Source organism: Sus scrofa, chromosome 1 (genome assembly GCF_054392235.1).
Source record: "Sus scrofa isolate SSC_HxYL_T2T_F1_AM1 chromosome 1, Sscrofa_HxYL_maternal_Yorkshire_Landrace_v2.0, whole genome shotgun sequence".
Lineage (NCBI taxonomy): Eukaryota > Metazoa > Chordata > Mammalia > Artiodactyla > Suidae > Sus > Sus scrofa.
The window spans coordinates 77816021-77834737 of NC_139383.1; the positions used below are offsets into that span (position 1 = coordinate 77816021).

The following is an 18717-nucleotide window of genomic DNA, read 5'->3' on the forward strand; positions in this document are numbered from 1 at the left end:
CCCTCCTTGAGACCAAATCTACGTGTTTTGCGCCCATCTCAGTAAATGGGGCACCACCAATGGCCCATGCGTTCAAGTCAGAATCCTGAAAAGTGTCCTTACTGGCTCCTCTTTGTTGATGTCTGACTCTTCCTGTCTCACACTTTATTATCCAAACATGTCGAACTTCTCAACTCTTCAAAGGTCTATTCTTCCCACCAGACTTTAGTCCTCAGGATGTGGCTTTGAACACATTCCCCGCTTTGATATACAATATCCCTCATATCTTGGTCTAGACACTGCTTTCTCTACAAAGCCCCTGACATCCCCCAGGCTGGGGTGGAGCCCTTCCTAGGTGCTCCCACAGCATCTTGAGTTCCCTTATTACAGCCCCTATCTCGCCATGTTGAAACATGGCGGGTTCACTTGTCTTAATGCCCAATAGACTGGGAGCGCTGGGAAAGCAGGGCCCAGTCCATTTTTTGTCATAGGTATATTGCTGGTGCCTGGTGCACAGTAGGTGCTTAAAAAAAGAGCACGCAACTAAGTGAAGATTCCCTAATGTACTGTTTTTCTTTCACCTTTTCTTTCTCTCTGCGTCAAGGCCAACCCTTCTTCCAGGAGCTTTTTATCGGCAGTATGCCCTGTGTTTTTGAATCTATCGGTATGTGTGAGAAGTGAAGAAGATTCAAAAATAGAAGGTAAGTTGGTTAAATGATCCCACTTTGGAATACAATACCCTGTAAGACCCTGTCAAGCTGACAGTGGGGAGAGAGAACATGCAATGACTGTCCCTGCCAAAACTCTGAAAAGTGGCCCACTGGGGACCAAAGAACCAACTAAGAAACACATGACATCATGTAAAATTACACGTACTCACTGGGGAAGGCACAGCTGGTGCACGATGGGAAAGGACTTGAGGTGGTGGAGGGGAATGAAAGAGCCAGTTTTTCTATCATACCTTGCCAACCAAAATGGGGGTGCCACATCAGATATGGAGACTCTCGGGAGTGCTATTCTGAGCACTGCTCACTGGGGTCACAGAAGCCCACGTTTACTGCATGTTTCAATAAATACTTATTGAATTACATGTTAGTTCCTAAGGATGGAAACGTCTGGAATTGAGCCGCGTGCTGCTTGAGCTGAGCTCACCAAAGCTGGAACACATTTATGTGTAAGTCATTCCAGATTAATTTACAGTGTACTGTGTCTGACTTGCTCTCTAGTTTATGGTAAATGGATACAATTTTAACAAGTTTCCAATAGGAAATGCAAAATATCTCCAAGGCATGACTGGAGGAGTTGCATCATTTGCTGTTGGGACTGCTTCATAAGACTTGCTTTATATTAACTCTTTCCTGGTGGAAAGTTGCCCTCAAGCTCCTTCAAAGGCCAACAGCAGATACTGCTTGTCTCAGGTGCTTTTTTCAGGGATTGCACTGACCTGCTGTAATCAGGGGTCATGAGACCTGAATCACAGAATCATATCATTTATGGGTCTCAGCTGGGGGTGACTTGGCTGCCCCTCCCACCAAGGGACATACTGATTGTCACAGCTTGAGGGTAAGGGGTACTGTTGGCATCAGTGGGAACAGACCAAGGAAGCTGCTAAACATCCTAAGCTGAACAGAACAGCCTCTAACAACGAAGAACTACCTAGTCCCAAATGTGGGTGGGTCAAGGTCAAGAAATCTAGATTTAAGAAGAGGAAAGAATTTATAGTTATAGTTTAGAAACAGGGTAGGCACTGTTACCCTTATATGTATATGACTGACATGCAATCCGGAATGCCTTCCTTGAAGAATAGGCAGGCAAGGTAGAAAAAGGCAATTTTAAAAACTGACATAAAATACTCTAGAAGTTAGTTCCTTGTGATAGAGAAAAGAAACTAAACCCAATGAGAACTCTCATTACAGACTACTCTTTCAACTCCATCAAAATAAACCCTACATCAGAAACCTACTGAAAATAGGATCCCCCATCTAACCAAACTAAGAAAAAAATCGTTCAAGATCTACTTTAAAAAGTATGACCACTGTAATAAATGTCTATCAGCTTGTATACAATCCTATGAAATAATGGAAGGAAAGAAATAGTAAGCTCCTTGGAGGCAGGGATTATTTTTCTTTTGTTTCATGATTGCATCTCTAGTGTCAAAACAGTGCCTGGAACATAGCAGGAGCACAATAAATATTTGTTAAATGATTAAATGCAAAAAACCCTCTCAAACTCCATCAGAAGCATTTTGGAGAAAACAATTCTCTTTTATAGAAGGGAGAGCTCCGTTACTACTTCATGTGTTTGCAGTTTTGAGTAAGGAAATGTTGTGCACAGATCTTGCTTACTTTCTTCCCTTCATTGACAAACATGAAGAAAATGAAATACATCATTAAATATGGGCTCAATTCATTAAAAGTTAATCACAACGAAAATATTTGTGTAAGAACCTATGGTCTCATTCCTCCCACTTGAGGGGTCAGACTAACCATTTCCTGATGAGAGAGTCAGAAGACGCTATACGAATTGTACTTAATGTGATTTCAGGCTCCTTGCCATGAAGCAAAATTCTGAGCATCTAATTTAAAATGAAAACATCCTTTGTTACATACAGTTCTGGCCAATGCTGTGGGCCCATCAGGAACAGACAATGAGCGAATGAATATACTTGATAAAGACCCACGGGCCATTGGGAAATGGCAGATAATGTCGCTGGAGAGTGGGGCCCTGGAGTTACTCTGATCAGTAAATCGTACATCATGAACTCATGACCACTATTCTCTGCAACATCATGACATCACGACCATTGTTCTCTGCATGTGGCTGTGCCTAGAAAAACTGATGCATAGCACTTTGGCCTGGAGGATCCTGTGCCCGTGGTCAGGATATGTGGATCAGAGCTGTGAAGCCCCCTGTTCTCCAGTCCTTCTGCAAAAGGAGGGGCTCTGTTTTAACTACACAAGTAAAATCCGATTTACTTAAAATTTCCTTAGTCCTGTGGTTTTCCTCATTTGTGCCACAACAGCGTTAAACAAGTTGGGCAAACGCTGCCAAAGAGAAAAGCTCAGGGATTGCCACACCCTGCTCCCGTGGGAACGGCGGATGTCATCAATCCATCGCAGCACTTTGTCAGAATCCTTCCTCACCTAGCCCTCGAGGGGGACCGGAGCTGACATGCAGGATGGACTCTGTCTGTCACTCTGGACATTGGTTACTCTGATCCAGAAGGAGTCTGGCTGACCACACATCCCTTCACTGATGCCACGGTCGGGTCTGCTAGGTGCACATTAAACACCGATCCGCTCACACTTTCTCACGTGCCAGGGAGTAAGGCAACACCTCATGCCCAGGTTAGAACAGCACAGGACTTGTGAGATGTCAGGTGTGTGCGAGAGCTGGGGACCGGAAAAGGAAGAAGGCCCCTGGAAGTCTTCTGCAGAAGCAAATTACTTTCTCTTGAGACACATAAATGGGATTCCAAGAGGAGGAAGGAGAACCAGAGAACAAATAGCTTTAATTTCAGCCATGTAAGCACTTTTGCCTCAGAAATCAACCTAGGAGGGGTGGAAAGGTGAAAAGCCCTCAGGCGTGAGTGGCATCCTTTTCCCGACAGCCCAGACTCCGGAGGGTGACAGCAAAGCCACACCGGCCTGTGCTGTGCTGTGGTGTGGTGTGTCTCTTGGGGCTCTCACTGACTGTCCCTTTAGCTGGTCTCTGCTTTACCTGGGCAGGTATCATAATGAAGGTACAAACGAGAAAGGGAACTGAACTAATAAGGACCTAGAAACCAAACTCCAGGAACTGGGAAGGGACAGGTGGGACAGGGACAGGTGAAAGCTAAACTGTAGATCGACTGCACAGCTTCATGCACTTCATGCACATTTTGAATGCAGATTCAAAATGTGAGAGAAAAGCCAAAGCTGGCAGTTTAAGGAGCAAACACCATTTTCCAGTCAACTGTACTAGCGTGAGGCAGAGGATTAGGATGGGACAGAGGCAGGTCAGAAATGGGATGGTGACAGGACAGAAGTCATGGCAGGGGACTCTCGATCCTTGTAAAATGAGAAACACCCCCAAGAATCAACCTGAGGTGTTTTGCTACCTTCTCAGTGAGGAAAACGAATCCCTTGCAAGTCTAGGAAAGGCTTTCCTTAGTTTTCCCCATGGATCAGCTGGAAGAGGACATGGAGACACAGAGGGCCTCATCAGTGGCAATGGTAGCTGAACCACAGTGCCTGTCACCCCAACGTCCCAGCATTTTCAGTCCTTTACAATGCGGCTTTCCTCTTTGTGGGACACTGGGTCCTATACACCCTGCAGGAATGTAGGCAGGGCTGTCTTCTGAGGCCAGCCTGGGGCCGAGGGGTCAGGGATGACTGGGGAGGCTGCAGAGAAAGCAGGACCAGGCTGGACCCTCTCTGATGCCCAGGCACTCCTCACGGTCCTGAAGCAGGGAAAGGATCATGGCTGGGATGGCGCTGCGGAGATGTAGATTCTTGGAGCCTGAACTGCACATAGCAAGGGTGCTGGGTCCAGCCGCTGGCCCAGCCCAGCTATGGAGAAAGGGCACACAGATCTCTGCCAATGAGGGCAGATCTTCTCTTTGCTGCCAACTGGAAGGGAGGCATTAAAGCACCTGCCTTGTTGAAAAGGTGGTGTGGGAGGCAGAACTCTAAGGTGTGTAAGCTCTGGATAATCCTGGGGACTTGTAGATGATGGTACCATCGCTCCCATGATTTGACTGTTTTATTTGGCACAGTTGACTTTTGGCAGGGTGGGGGGCACACCCGCAGCACAGGAGGTTCCCAGGCTAGGGGTTGAATGGAGCTGCCTACAGCTGCCAGCCTACACCACAGCCATAGCAAATAGCAACACTAGATCCTAGCTGTGTCTTCGACCTACACAGCTCATGGCAATGCTGGATCCCCGACCCACTGAGCAAGGCCAGGGATCAAACCCAGGTCCTTATGGATCCTAGTTGGGTTCTCAATCCGCTGAGGCAAAGGGGAACTCCCTTGGCACAGATGACTTGAATGAAGAGGAGTATCCCAGACAGACCTGACCTTTTAGGTGAGCCCTTAAAAGAGCTCCTTCTGGAGAAGCAGATTCAAAATGTGAGAGGAATTCCATGGGAGGGACACTGCCCACTGCTGGCTTTGAAGACAGAGGGGGCTCTGTGGCCAGGAATATGGGTGGCCTATAGGCGCTGAGAACAGTCCCCAGATGACAGACAGCAAAGAAACGGGAACCTCAGTTCTACAACCACAAGGAACAGAACTGGGTCAAGAAGCTGAAGAAACCTGGAAATGAATCCTTCCTCAGTAAGGCTTCCAGATGAGAATGCTGTCGGCCAGCACACTGAGTCTGGCCTTGTGAGCAAAGAGCCCAGCCACACAGAGCCTGGCCTTGGGACACAGAACTGTAAGCTAATATATGGGTGCTGTTTAAGCTGCTCAGTTTGTCCTAATTTGCTACACAGCCAAAGAGCATGAACACGTGTTTTGGTGGGATGGTGTGCCACGGAGGTTCAGGCTCCAATCTCAGCAGTAATGGCCACTAGCATGCAAAGGCCGGGGGCTGTGCTCTGCACTAGAATGTGTTGTTTCTCCAGATTCTTGTTACAACCCCAAGAGGTGGGACTGCTCTTCTCCCTCGCTTTGCAGCAGAGGAGCAGAGAGGTTTGGGAAATCATCCACAGCTCAGCGAGGGGTGAAGATGGGATGTGAGGCCAGGCAGACTGAGTCCCTGGCCAGTACATGGAGCCTCTACACCCGCACGGCCTCCTGCCCATGGAATCCTGGCCAGTCCACACAAGGGAGTGGGCGCCAGGGTAGGGGGCACGGAGTGAGAGACCTGTGGGGAAGGCCGCTGGCTGCACAGAGGCCAATCTCATGTGTGTGACCAGTGGAGGCCCTGAGTTCAGGGACTGGCCCCACTCCCCTCCATTCAATCCCCCCGCCCTGAGCCAGGGGCTCTGCAGGGGCGTGGGGACCACACCAGGTGTGGGGAGTCTCCAGCTCCCTTGAAGTGGTTTGGCACCTTAATGAATGTTTTCACCAATGACATTAAAGCAGCCCTTAGTTTCCTGATATTTCCTAGATGGGACAGGAAGGCATCCATGGCACAAAGGAGTCAGCACTGGGCTCTTTGGTGCAGAGTGAGCTTTCCCACCACATTAAAAACATGCTGTGCTTTATATCACACACACTTCCAGGAACACGTTCACTGTATAAACTGAGCTATACACGTCAGGCGTCCTCCAGGCACAAAACAACAGATTTCTACTCTATGTGGAGCCCGGAGAGGGAGAGTCCAGCCCCCGCCTCATCAAACCCACATGATAAAAAGCTACTCCTCAGGGCTGAGAAGACTGATGTAAAAGCAGGAGTACCTGCAACGCAGACACTGGCCATAAGCAGCAGTGGGAGAACGCAGCCTGTTTACAACTCACGTGAAAGCTTTGCTTCAGGAATCCTAACAGGTGGATTTGGACCGACTGGATCGTTTACACAGAGCCTTGTGAGGAAGGTGGGTTTGTTCCATGTTGCAAGGTAAGGGAACCAAACTAATATCAATCACTCACTCTTAAAGTGTTGCATTACTTTAAGAAAAAGCCACATTCCTGGCACCGAGAATATTTTTGGCTTCCCCATGCTGGCTCGTCCTGTTCAAATGACCCCCAGGCTGCGAGGCAGCAGCTCACGCCCTGCCAGCACGTTTCCTTCTCTCTGTATAACCTTCCCCAACACCTGGGGACCCATAAGCACTTCATAAAGAAATGGAAGCGTCAGACCCCAGCGCTGAGATTTAACACTGCAGTCAACCAAAGGCTGGAGCTGTTCCCAAACTCATGTGGACAAATGAGGGGTGTTTTCTTTTTTTTGCATTTTTTTTTTTCAGGGCCACACATGCGGCACATGGAGGTTCCCAGGCTAGGGCTCAAATGGGAGCTACAGCTGCCAGCCTATGCCACAGCTGCCAGCCTATGCCACAGCAACATTAGATCCAAGCTGCATCTGCAAACTACACCACAGATTATGGCAATGCTGGATCCCTAACCCACTGAGCAAGGCCAGGGATCGAATCCACAACCCTATGGTTCCCAGTAGGATTTGTTTCCACGGTACCACGTTGGATGACAAGTGAGGTTTCAATACCAAGCCATAGAACAGCTCCAAAAGGCACAAAGAACATTTTCTTCTTACATTCACCTTGTACATTCTTACATTCACCTTCTTACATTCACTCTTGTCAGGGTTAAGGCAAGAGTGAAACAGTGATAAGGAGAAAGATATATTTTAACTGTCTTTGCCAAATAGTTCAGAAAGAATTAGAGCACAGATTATAAAGCTCTTCAGGCCTCCCCCTGCCCCTTTTTGGAGCATAGCAATGTTCCTTGGGGTCAGTATTTTAAAATTTTGTATGATTTTCTAGAGAGGGAATTCACATACCATAAAATCACCCTTTTAATAAAGCGTACAGTTTGGCGGTTTTTAATACATTTGCAAGGGAAATGTTCTAATTCCAGAACATTTTCATCTTTCCCAAAAGAAACCTGTTCCCATGAAGCAATGAGTTCCCATCTTATTCTCAGCCCGGGCCCTGGCACACAGGAATCTATCTATGTCTCTATGGATTTGCCTGTTCTGAATATTTCACATCAATGAAATCATACAATAGGCAACTTTTGTACTGGCTTCTTTTGCTTGGCATGACATTTTCAAGATTCATTCAGTGTGTGGCATGACTTAGTACCTCACTCCTTTTCATGGCTGAAAAGTATTCCGTTATAGGAACTTATCAGTTATTGTTTACCAATCATCAGCTGATAGACGTGTGGGTTGTCTCCACTTTTTGGCTCTTATGGATCATGCTGCTGTAAACATTCACGTATGACCTTTTGTGTAGACATATGGTTTCAATTCTCTTGGGTGAACAGTTTAATATATAAGGAATTTATATAGATAAGAAAACCCTCGAGATTAGGTAAATGGAAAAACATGTGAATTAGCAATTCGAAGAAAGTAAAAAACAACTTGTGAAATACATTTCCCTTCAGTGGTAATCAAAGAAACTCATTTTAGATTAGTGAGATACTTTCACTTCTAAATTAACAAAGTTCAAAAGAGATGCTTGCCCAATAGCCAAGAAAGTCTTGGGAGACAAATATTCTCACATATTGCTGATAGGAGACCAGAAGTTAGCATATAACTTCTTTGTAAACCAATTTGGCAATAGTATCAAAAACCCTTAAAAATGGGCCTGTTTTTGACTGGGTTTTTTTTTTTTTTTTTAAATGACACATGAAGAGGTCCTATGAAGCGTTATTTGTACTTTGAAAAATTATAAAATGGGCTAATTCTTTAAAAACTGAGAATTCATCATTTTTTAAAATGAGAATAAATCAGCTTTACTTGTTAATAAGAAAGCATTTTAATCTTATCAATTACTGACTTGATTGTATATGAGCCGATAACAACCATACAATGATGAAGGATGCTCTGCAAACTGAAATATTAAGAGAGGGAGCGAGAGCGATTGCTTCCAAAGCCCGTTTAGAGGCAATCTCTCCTTCTGGAAGGTGTGAAAGGTACTAAAAGACAGAGAGACTTCACTGTTGTGTTTTCGTCACATCTGTGCTGGGAAGTGGGCAGTGAAGGCAGTGCTGAGAGTGGGTGGTGAATGCACAGAAAACCTCCACAGACATCTAATTAGGGGCAAAGCTATGATCAACTACAATCAACTCAGAGGACCGTGTAGGTGGCAAGTGGCAGAATCTGGGATAGAAGAACCAGGAGTGGGGTGGCTGGCTAAGTGGGTTCTTGAGAACCCACTGAGTTCCTAGGTACCTGGGGAAACCCAGTAAACTCAGGATGAGAGTGTCTGTTCAAGTCACCCTTGAAACCCAACCACGGAGCTGAGGTTATGAGGGTCTGCAGGCCCCTCTGTGAGCAATGGCTGAAGAGCCCACACGGGCAGGGCTCGAAGGTGGTGAGAGGATGAAGCAAAGCACTGTTGTTCACTGGACGCCTGCTGCAGGCAAAGGGACTTGCTCAGGGCACTGGGCAGAAACAATCTGTATTTTGCTCTCACTTTTCCTCTTGTTCCTTCCCCCTCTCCTGGTGGGAGTTCAGCTTGGCCTATTGATGCTTTGACTTTTGAGCCAATGATCCCTAGAATCTGGGGCAAGCCAAGCAGGGCACGGAACACTAACCAAGGCTGGTTAATTCGACCTCAAGTTTTGCAGAAACACCAAAGATCCAACAAAGACGTTTCTTCCTAATGTCGATATTTAGGGTCAAGCCTCTCTCCACTCCCTTTGGTTTTGTTCTATATAAACCACCAAAGGAAAACACAAATAAAAACAAAAATGGGGGCTTCTATTCATGAACCAGCAAAGAGAAACAGGAAAATCAGTATCGCTTCTGGGCCACAGCGGTAGAGATTGGCTTTCTGGGCTAAAGTGGCGGAGGGCCCAAGGGTCAGGCTGTCACCTGGCAGAGCCACAAGAAAACACATTAGCACAAAGTGGCTGTTTGAACAGGCGTCATCAACGCCCCCTCCCCACCAATGTGGAGAATGAAAGCCAAGGGGGTTCACTCTCCAAGGCCAGACAAAACCCAGCTTTGCCAATCTTTCCTGTCTCTAAGGAGCTTCCTCGCCAGATGACTCTGCAAATGCAGCCTCCTCCTTTCAAAACACAGTTAATTCTTTTTCCCTTTAATTTGTCACTTCCGCCAAGAAGCTCTATTCCTTTAAAGAAACAGAATGGACTTTGCCTAAGAATATTTTACTTTCCCTTTTGCCCTGGAGCTCATGTTTGTGTGGCCTATTTCTCCCTTTTCCACTGATTACTTATCTGGCTATGAAGTCAGAGCCCATCAAAATCTACTGCCCCGAGAATCTGGTGGTGGGGCCACTTGTATTGTGTTTTTGGAACGGAGGCCGACACCTTTTCTTTGAAGAAAGACATGAAGCCAGGTCCCTCCTCCTCTGGATCTTTATTTTGGCATGTTCTCAAGCTGCAAGACATCAGCAACACCAGCAGCCATGACTTTTGGGTCCCTTGCACTGGTTTAGAATTTCAAACCTTCTCAGAAGCTGTTTTGGTGTGAATGCCGATAGAGGAGCTGTCAGAAAACAGACCCCTCTCTAATTCCACAGCCTCTACTGGGACAAGGAACAACAGTGACGGTGATGATGGTGACAAAGGGAGCAGAGGGGCCACTGACCGGAGGCTGCCTCCTCCTGCCACTTCCTTGTCTAAGGAAATGAGGTCAGTCTGCCCTTCCGTGACATTACCTCCCTTGACCCTGGTGAGCCCCAGGCTGGTTGATGATGTGGTACCTGCTTCCACAAAACTTTCGCAAGAGGTCTCACTCGTGAACACAAGTGCCAACACAGACACAAGGAAATTAAAGGAGGGAGTTAGTAAGTAGGAGGGGGAGAACACGGGACCCACTGGAGGCAGTCAGTGATGCTTCCCCAGCAGCTGTAATAACAGTATCTGGGATGACAAATGGTGGCCACTTTGTGTGGGAGGAATGCGTGTTATGTGGACCAGACTACTCACTGATGACCTACTTGGCAGATGAGATCCAGTCAGAGGTCTGTTAACAGATCCAAAAAGGGAAGACTTGGTTTCTATATCAGCATACATTTATATATATATATATATATATTTTTTTTTTTTTTTTTTTGTATTTTTGCCATTTCTTGGGCCACTCCTGCGGCATATGGAGGTTCCCAGGCTAGGGGTCGAATCAGAGCTGTAGCTGCCGACCTATGCCAGAGCCACAGCAACACGGGATCCAGGCTGCCTCTGCAACCTACACCACAGCTCATGGCAACGCCGGATCGTTAGGCCACTGAGCAAGGGCAGGGATCGAACCCGCAACCTCATGGTTCCTAGTCGGATTCATTAACCACTGTGCCACGATGGGAACTCCCCAGCATACATTTATAAACACATATACAATTTATGGTAAAGCAAGTCAATAGTGACTTTTTACAGGGTGTATGTGTGAGGCAGAGGATGATGATTTTTTTCGGAGTGCTGTCTTGTAGAGGAATTGAACTTGAGGTTATCTCCTTAATGAGGACAGCAGAGCAGTTTATCTTCCCTTTTTCCAAGAGCTTGCAGGATTCTGGCATCAGATAGGGTCACCCTTGGCCTGAAGGGAAGAGGCCCAAATCCACCTCATTGAAGATAAGAGAGTAGTGAGAGGATAAAAGCTGCTGAGGGGTGGGGCAGACGCTAGCGGTCCCTCCAACTTCACCCTGATTCTCCCACAATAATAGAGTTTGAGGTCTATGGCTACATAGCTGAACATTACTGTTTTCAGACTCCCTTGCAGCTAGGTGTGGACATGTCACTGAATTCTGGTCAACTGGTTGTGAGTGGATGTGATACACCTGACTCTCGCATCCCTCAAAAGAGTGGGCTGCCCTTCATTCTCTCTCCGACTTCCTGTGGGCTGGAAAGTAGATGTGGTACCTGTAAACTGGCATCGACCAGGCAGAGGAGGGAAGCCCACCAGGGATGGCAGAGCAGTAGGAACCTGGGCCCCGGATGGCCTTGTAGGGCACAGCGTCAACCACCTTAAAGCTCTGATCTCTGACTACGACATGAGAGAGGCATATGAACACTTATCCTGTGGGAACCCCTATTTTTCTGGGGGAAGCGAGATGGGTGATGGGGTCTTTTTGTTATGAGAGGTGGCCTGTGCCCCAACACAAGGAGGCCATAACTCCAACATGGAGCTTTAGGGAGGCTCTGCTGACCACCTGTTCTTTTTCCCTTTTCCACCTCTAGAACCAATAAGAGCTTCCAATCTCCTTTGATACTATAGTTAAACTTGGATTAAGGCAAGTTCATAGCATAACAACCACAATGAATTGTAACAATAGCTACTATGAACTGAGAATTTATTTTCTGCTTGGCAGTTCACATACGGTATTTCATTTAATCCTCAGAACAACTTTGAAAGGATGCTTCACAGTTCAGGAGCCTTGGACTCATAGAATTTAAGTAACTTGTCCAGGGTTACCTAGCCAGAATGACCTGGCTCTGACGACCCCAGGCTGCCTTTTAAGAAGCATGCTGTGCTCTTCACTAAATGACAGGTTTAATGATGGGAGCGTTTTACCGATGTGATAGGAACTGGGCACTGCTATGTCCTACAGCTTTTATCTTATTTTTGCACTATGGTTAAAGTGCTCTTTAAGCGCTTTTTTCTTGGAGTGATCTAGCTTAGGACTGGCTCCTGAGCCTCCTAGACTCTTAGTTCTGCGGCATCAGGCACCTGGTTTAGGGAAGGTCTGGAAGCAGTGGCATCACTTGGGACAAGGCGGCTGGGTAGCCATGTAGTCACGCCAACACTGTGCAGCCCAGTTTCCTCATCAGTTGAGCAACGGGCTTTGACAAGGAGCTGTCAGGGTTCACATCAAGCCTAACATTCCTGATGGAGTCCAGGGCCCCTCTGCACACATTGAGGCAGAACTGAGTCCCCAGACAGGCACAGCATGGCTCTCCCACTCTCCATAGCCCTTGACTGAATTTTATCAATCATGAGCACTCCAAGAATGACCTCACCACACGGTCAGATTTGGCTACGAATGCTTGGATGTTCCCCTGCCATGGCCAGAGCCTGCAGAAGCATATTACAAGAGTTTTACTGATGTGGTAAGAGTGGGGCATTGCTATGTCCTATAACTTTTTGTGTGTGTGTCTTTTTAGGGCTGAACCCTTGGTGTATGGAGGATCCCAGGCTAAGGGTCTAATGGAGCTGCAGCTGCCAGCTTATACCACAGCCATAGCAACATGGGATCGCAGCTGCTTCTGCAACCTATACCACAGCTCAAGGCAACGCAGATTCTTAACCCACTGAGTGAAGCCAGGGATCGAACCTGCGTCCTCATGGATGCTAGTAAAGATTCATTTCCGATGAGCCGTGATGGGAACTCCCCTACAGTTTTTATTTCATTTTTTTGCATGACGGCTTAAAGTGCTCTCTCCAACTATGGTTTGCAGGAGACCTGATTATGTCCTCCACTTCCCTTTTTGGCTAAAACAAAGAATAACTTTTGATCTGGCTCAACCAGCTCAGGCACTCATGACACACTTTGGTCTTGACCCAGCCCCTCCCTGGCCACATGGTTCCATTTCTCTCTGGCTCTACCCTAGGGTTGCTAGATACAGCTGTTCTCCCGAGCTGCTGGAGATGAAGTTAAGAAGACAACAAAAACAAGGACAGAACTTCTCCCATCCTTCCAAACAAAAGTTACTCAGACATCACCATAGTAACAAATCACCAGTTTTCAACTGCTTCATTTCCCTTACATTCTTGTCTCTCTGCACGTATCTTTTTATTTACACTCGGCCCTCCCTGCAGCCTTTGTTCCACAAACACATTCTCATCCTCTCTACGTGACAGGCACCGTGCAAAGGGCTGTGGATATAAAGTCAAATAAACAAGGCCTCTGCCTTCGAGGAGCTCATAGAGATTTAGGAAGAAGACAAGCAAGTGAAGGAATAGACTCAGGTTGGGGAGAGGGTGCAAGGGAGCCTACTGTCATCCAGGTTGGCGGCTGTGAGGGTGACTGGACATTGACCCAGGTGAGGTGGGAGTGGGCAGCCCGGGAGAGCACACAGGTGCTAAGGCAGGGCTCCATGCCCTGGTTTGGTCCCGTATTTACAGAGCATTGAAACATGCCAGGTATGGCAAGGCTCTGGGCTCCAGAGTGAAGAGGCCAGGTTCCTCTTGCTCAAAAGGAGCTTGTGGTTTGATGGAATGGATGTGTACAGCTCGGAAAGTGGCTGGAAATGAAGCCAGATCATAAACAACCACACGTCCGTTCTACGGACTACTCAGCATGGCACCTGAGGCTCTGCTACGTGCAATAAGCAAATTATCTCCTTCGAGCCATCACCAGTCAGTGAAATGGGTGTTATTATTATTGGCACTATTTTACAGATGGGGGGATAAGCATATGGAGGTCAAGTTATTTGCCCAAGGACTCATGACAAAGGTGAGCTGGATTTTAACCCAGACCTGGCTGAACCTAAGATATGTACTCTTAGCTATGTACTGGCAGGCAAAAGCATTTACACATCATTCAGCTGATACTTATCCAGGTTTAAGTGGGAGTGAAACCGGGGTCCGGAGAGATACATGCCGAAATGTGGAAAAGAGAAGCATGGGGGAGTCGGACAGCGGTCATGAGTGGGAAGGGATTACACGTGGTGGAAAGAGAAGTGTCTGAGTAAGAGGTGACTTCCTCAGCTGGACAAACAGCTCTCCCCAGTCTAGCTACCTATCTAAGCAGAACTCATACCTCACAAGTCATCCTCAATGGTAGCAAAACTGGAGCTTATGTTACATGTGAGAATAAGGATCTGAAACTGTACTTCTGCAGAGGGGGTTTATATGGGGCCATGAGACATTTTCTAGAGAGAAGCCCAGGATCTCTCGGGGCTGCTAGGAATGGGAGGTGAGGCTTGTGGTGCAGCTGTGTATATGGTGGTCTAAAAATGACAACGCAGACGACAGAGCTAGACAGACATCTGCAATTCGGGACACCTGGAGAAAGACGACTGCCCCCTGACAAGGGTACGTGACAGCTAATCTCCAACATGGCCCTCCACTATCCACTAGGGGAGCCTGGAGAAGGCGCTAAGGTTAGGAGCTCAGGGGAGCCCTAGCCCTCTGAATAGGGGCCCACCAAGCCCACAGACATGTGTAGTGTTTGCTCCATCAAGTCAACAAGGATGTCTTGAGTTCCCATTGTGGCATAGTGGAAATGAACCTGACTAGTATCCATGAGGATACAGATTCGACCCCTGGCATCGCTCAGTGGGTTAAGGATCCGGCATTGCCATAAGCTGTGGTGTAGGTCACAGATGAGGCCCAGATCTGTGTTGCTGAGGCTGTGGTGCAGGCCGGCAGCTGCAGCTCCGATTCAACCCCTAGCCTAGGAACTTCCATATGCTACACTTCGGCCCTAAAAAGTAAGCAAGCAAACAAACAAAAAACAAGGACGTCTTTTTTTTTTTTTTTTTTTTTTTTTTTTTTTTTTTTTTTTAAGGACGTCTTTATCATGATGCAGAGGTGGCAGTTATATCCATCTTGCATGGAATTTGAAACACGAACAAATGCTCAGGACTGATGTCAGAAGATGGCTTGTGTTTTAGGCATGACAGCTCTGCTCACATCTACAGGCTCATTGAGGTCAGAGGATGGAAACTCTGCTCTCCCATCAGCTACAGTCACCCAGAAGCAGCTCTGAGCAGCAGCAAGCAATCTGGCCCAGGGGCCACACAGACCTGGCTTGTCTTCAGTGCTCACACCAAGCTCCTGGGGAGCGGCCTCACAAACTCCAGGTAATGATGACCTGAGTGTGGCTTCTCACTCGACTCCAGTTCTGGTTCAATACAACTCAGATGGACTCTGCAAGTCACATGGATACCCGCTTGCAACGAACTCAGGCAACAGCTCTGTGTAATTCTTTCTGACAAAGGCTGACCTGACATGCTGATTACAACCCAGGTGAAAGAGGATGGTCCTGTGTATAGCCAGCCTACACACCCATGCCGTTCACTCTTCCACCAGGTTTCAACTTTAATCTGGACACATGTGGCCTGAACACACTCTCTTCTATACCCCTCCCCAATTTCCTAACTACCGAGCTTCTCTCCTAGGATCTGCATTTTCTACATAGGTTCCATTGCTGAAATTAAAATGTTGCTGAAAAATTAGTGGATCTATGTATCTCTTACAGAATGGACTGGTTATTTATACCAGCTCCTGCCTTCCAAACTCATTAAGCTATTTGCTTTGTTTTTCTTAACCAAACATATCTCAACTGTTTTAAAGATGTTTCTGTTCTAACATGCTTGCTGGTTAATCCTCCCTGCCATTCTTTATTTGGGGGATGGGGGCACACTCACATCCTGTGAAGTTCTTGGGCCAGGGATGCACCTCGAGGCACAGCTGTAGCCAGAGTTACAGCAGTGACAACACTGGATCCTTCACCTGCTGAGCCATGAGGGAACTCCTATTCTTTTAATTTTCTTTTCTGCCTCAAACATTTGACTCTTCTTCAGCTTAAAATAATGGCTCAAAAAAACTTCTCTCTTTTTTCCTTTGAATCTGCTTCCTCATGGCAAAACAAGGAATTTTATCACTTTTTTGGTACCAGAGCATTTCTGCTTTTTCACTTAGGCCAGGTGACAAAAGCATCTTTCATTTCCAAACCAAACCTAGGGCCCCCCTCTCCCCCCCTGGAGTTCCCCTTGTAGCTCAGCAAGTTAAGAACTTGATATAGTCTCTGTGAGGATGTGGGTTCAATCACTGGTCTGCTCAGTGGGTTAAGGGTCTGGCATTGCTGCAAGCTGCAGTGTAGGTCACAGATGTGGCTCGGATCCAGTGTTGCCATGGCTGTGGTGTAGCCCCACAGCTGCAGCTCCAATTTGACCCTTAGCCTGGGAACCTCCATATGCTGCAGGTACAGCTTTAAAAAGAAAAAAAAAAAAAACCAAAAAAAAAAAAAACTTTACCCCAAACTCCTCCTTCATTTCTGTACTGTAATTCCAACATAAAGGAGTAATGCTGTTGGAAGAATTTTCAGTCTGCCAATATCAAGTACTGGTGAAAACGAGGGACAGGAGGATCCACATACTTGCTGGTTAAATATAAATTGGCACAACTACTTTGGAAAAACAATACTATCTAGTGAAGATGAAAATGGAGCTATCTGGTAAGCAGCAATTCCACTCTTAGGCACACAGCCGAGAGAAACACGCCTATGTGAATGAGGGGTTAGTGTACTCTACAGGTCTGGGAGGCCCAGGAACCTGCATTTTTATAGCTCACACGTGAAGGGGGGCCTCACTCCACTGCAAGGGTTTGGGATTGAAGGTTTATATATATTTTTCTCTTTTTAGGGCCACACCTGCAGCATATGGAAGTTCCCAGACTAGGGATAGAATTAGAGCTATAGCTGCCGGCCTATACCACAGCCACAGCAACTCCAGATCCTTAACCCACTGAATGAGGTCGGAGATTAAATCTGCATCCTCAAGGACACCATGCTGGGTTCTCAATGCACCAAGCGGGAACTCCTGAAGGTTTATACTGTCAACTCAGCTCTGTCTTTGGAGCTGGGTCCCCAAAGACACATGGTTGCAGCCACAGGAAAGCTCCTGGGGAGGAGTGATGGGGAAGGCTCGTCAAGCTTGATGGCTGCTCGACTGGCTGATCCCCAGGCAAAGGCAGCCGGCCTGAGGATCTGGGCAAATTCACTGCTGTTTCCTCCTCCTCTTTCTCCCTCATCCTGGGTGCCCGGCCAGGGTGGGCTTGTGAGGTGCTTGGAGTCAGAGTCATCCTATCATCCTCATCTTCCACAGAGTGCCCCTTAGTGCCCGCCCCAGAGGAGGCTGCTCTGAACATGCGCTCCCTATGGGGAACAAGGAAGCATCTGGGTGATTCAGGAGATAAGGCTGAGGTGTGAGCTCTGGGAAAGAGCCACAGGTGTTCTTTCACACACTGCCGTGTCCTCTCCAAGAATGCCTTTCCATGGGCATCGTGTCTGCGGATCCTTGGTGGACTGGGTCCAGCACAAGGACGATGCCTGGTTAAATCTGGCATTTAATAAACACATTCAAACGATGGTGAGTAACAAGTGATGAGACACTGAACCTTTTCTAAAGAAGTGAAGGGAACTTTCTGGCTCTAGGCTGTCTGTTCTCCTGCAGGGAAGGCTGTGTGACAGTGGCTCTGTCACCCTCACCTCTGTTCATTTCTCCTCCTGGTGCCAAGAATGGCTTCCCCATCTCTAAAGAACAAGTGGGGAAAGTGCACAGATCAGCCAGAAGGCCTCCCTCTGTTTGTCCTTTCTCATAATCTTCCTAATTTGAAACTGAAATGTCCCCAGGCCAAAGTCCCATGTCCCATGTAGCTGTGGTTCTTTGATATTTAAAGCAACCTTCAGAGAGCTCTACAGAGTCCACCAGGCACCTGAAACCCACCCTGTTGCTGTTATGCACTGAAGGTGGAGGCAATTTGTTTACATTATTAACCTGTAATAATGTGGGGCTCTGACCAGAGGCACGTGTGTGGGAGGCGATGATGCTGTGCTGGGAGGAAATCAAGAGGATGAGATGATGCTGATATAAGGGGAGCCTGGACCCGGTTTCAGGGAGGCCATACGGAACCCATCTCTGCAGGATGTAGCCTCATTCCCTCAGCCCCACCAGGGCTCTGTCTGCCTGAGCGGCCCTGGTCCCCACTGGAGGCGCCTGCCGCCTGCCTAGCTGCCCCTCTCAGGGGAGGTCCGGGGCAGGCAGTTCATTACTTGGGCATGTGGGAGAGACAGGAGGGACTGTTCTTTGAATGGCTTCAATTCTACTCCTTCAGTTCTGGGTGGGTTCCCTTCATTCCTCTCCTCTTCTGTTCCCCCTCACTTCTCATAACCCCATGGTGTCAGAAGGGTGGAAAGATTGAGTGGGGGCGGGGAGAGTTTATACTGAGTAGGTGGCTAAAATTATTCTGTTTCCTGCCCCGTAAAAAGGAGATTCTGCCAATTTTTATAAGAATTGACATATTCTACTATCAATTACTGATAGGAAGCTAAACTAATCTCTCTCTTTTTTCATTATTATTTTTAGGGCTGCACCAGTGGCACATGGAAGTTCCCAGGCTAGGGGTTGAATCAGAGCTGCAGCTGCTGGCCTACAGCAAT

The 18717-nt window shown here is 47.3% G+C and overlaps 1 protein-coding gene across 4 annotated transcripts in view; it reads right to left on the reverse strand.

Moving 5' to 3' along the window:
- The window catches only part of FYN (FYN proto-oncogene, Src family tyrosine kinase), a 225160-nt gene that overhangs the window by 57719 nt on the left and 148724 nt on the right, over window positions 1-18717 (reverse strand). The window lies entirely within an intron of this gene.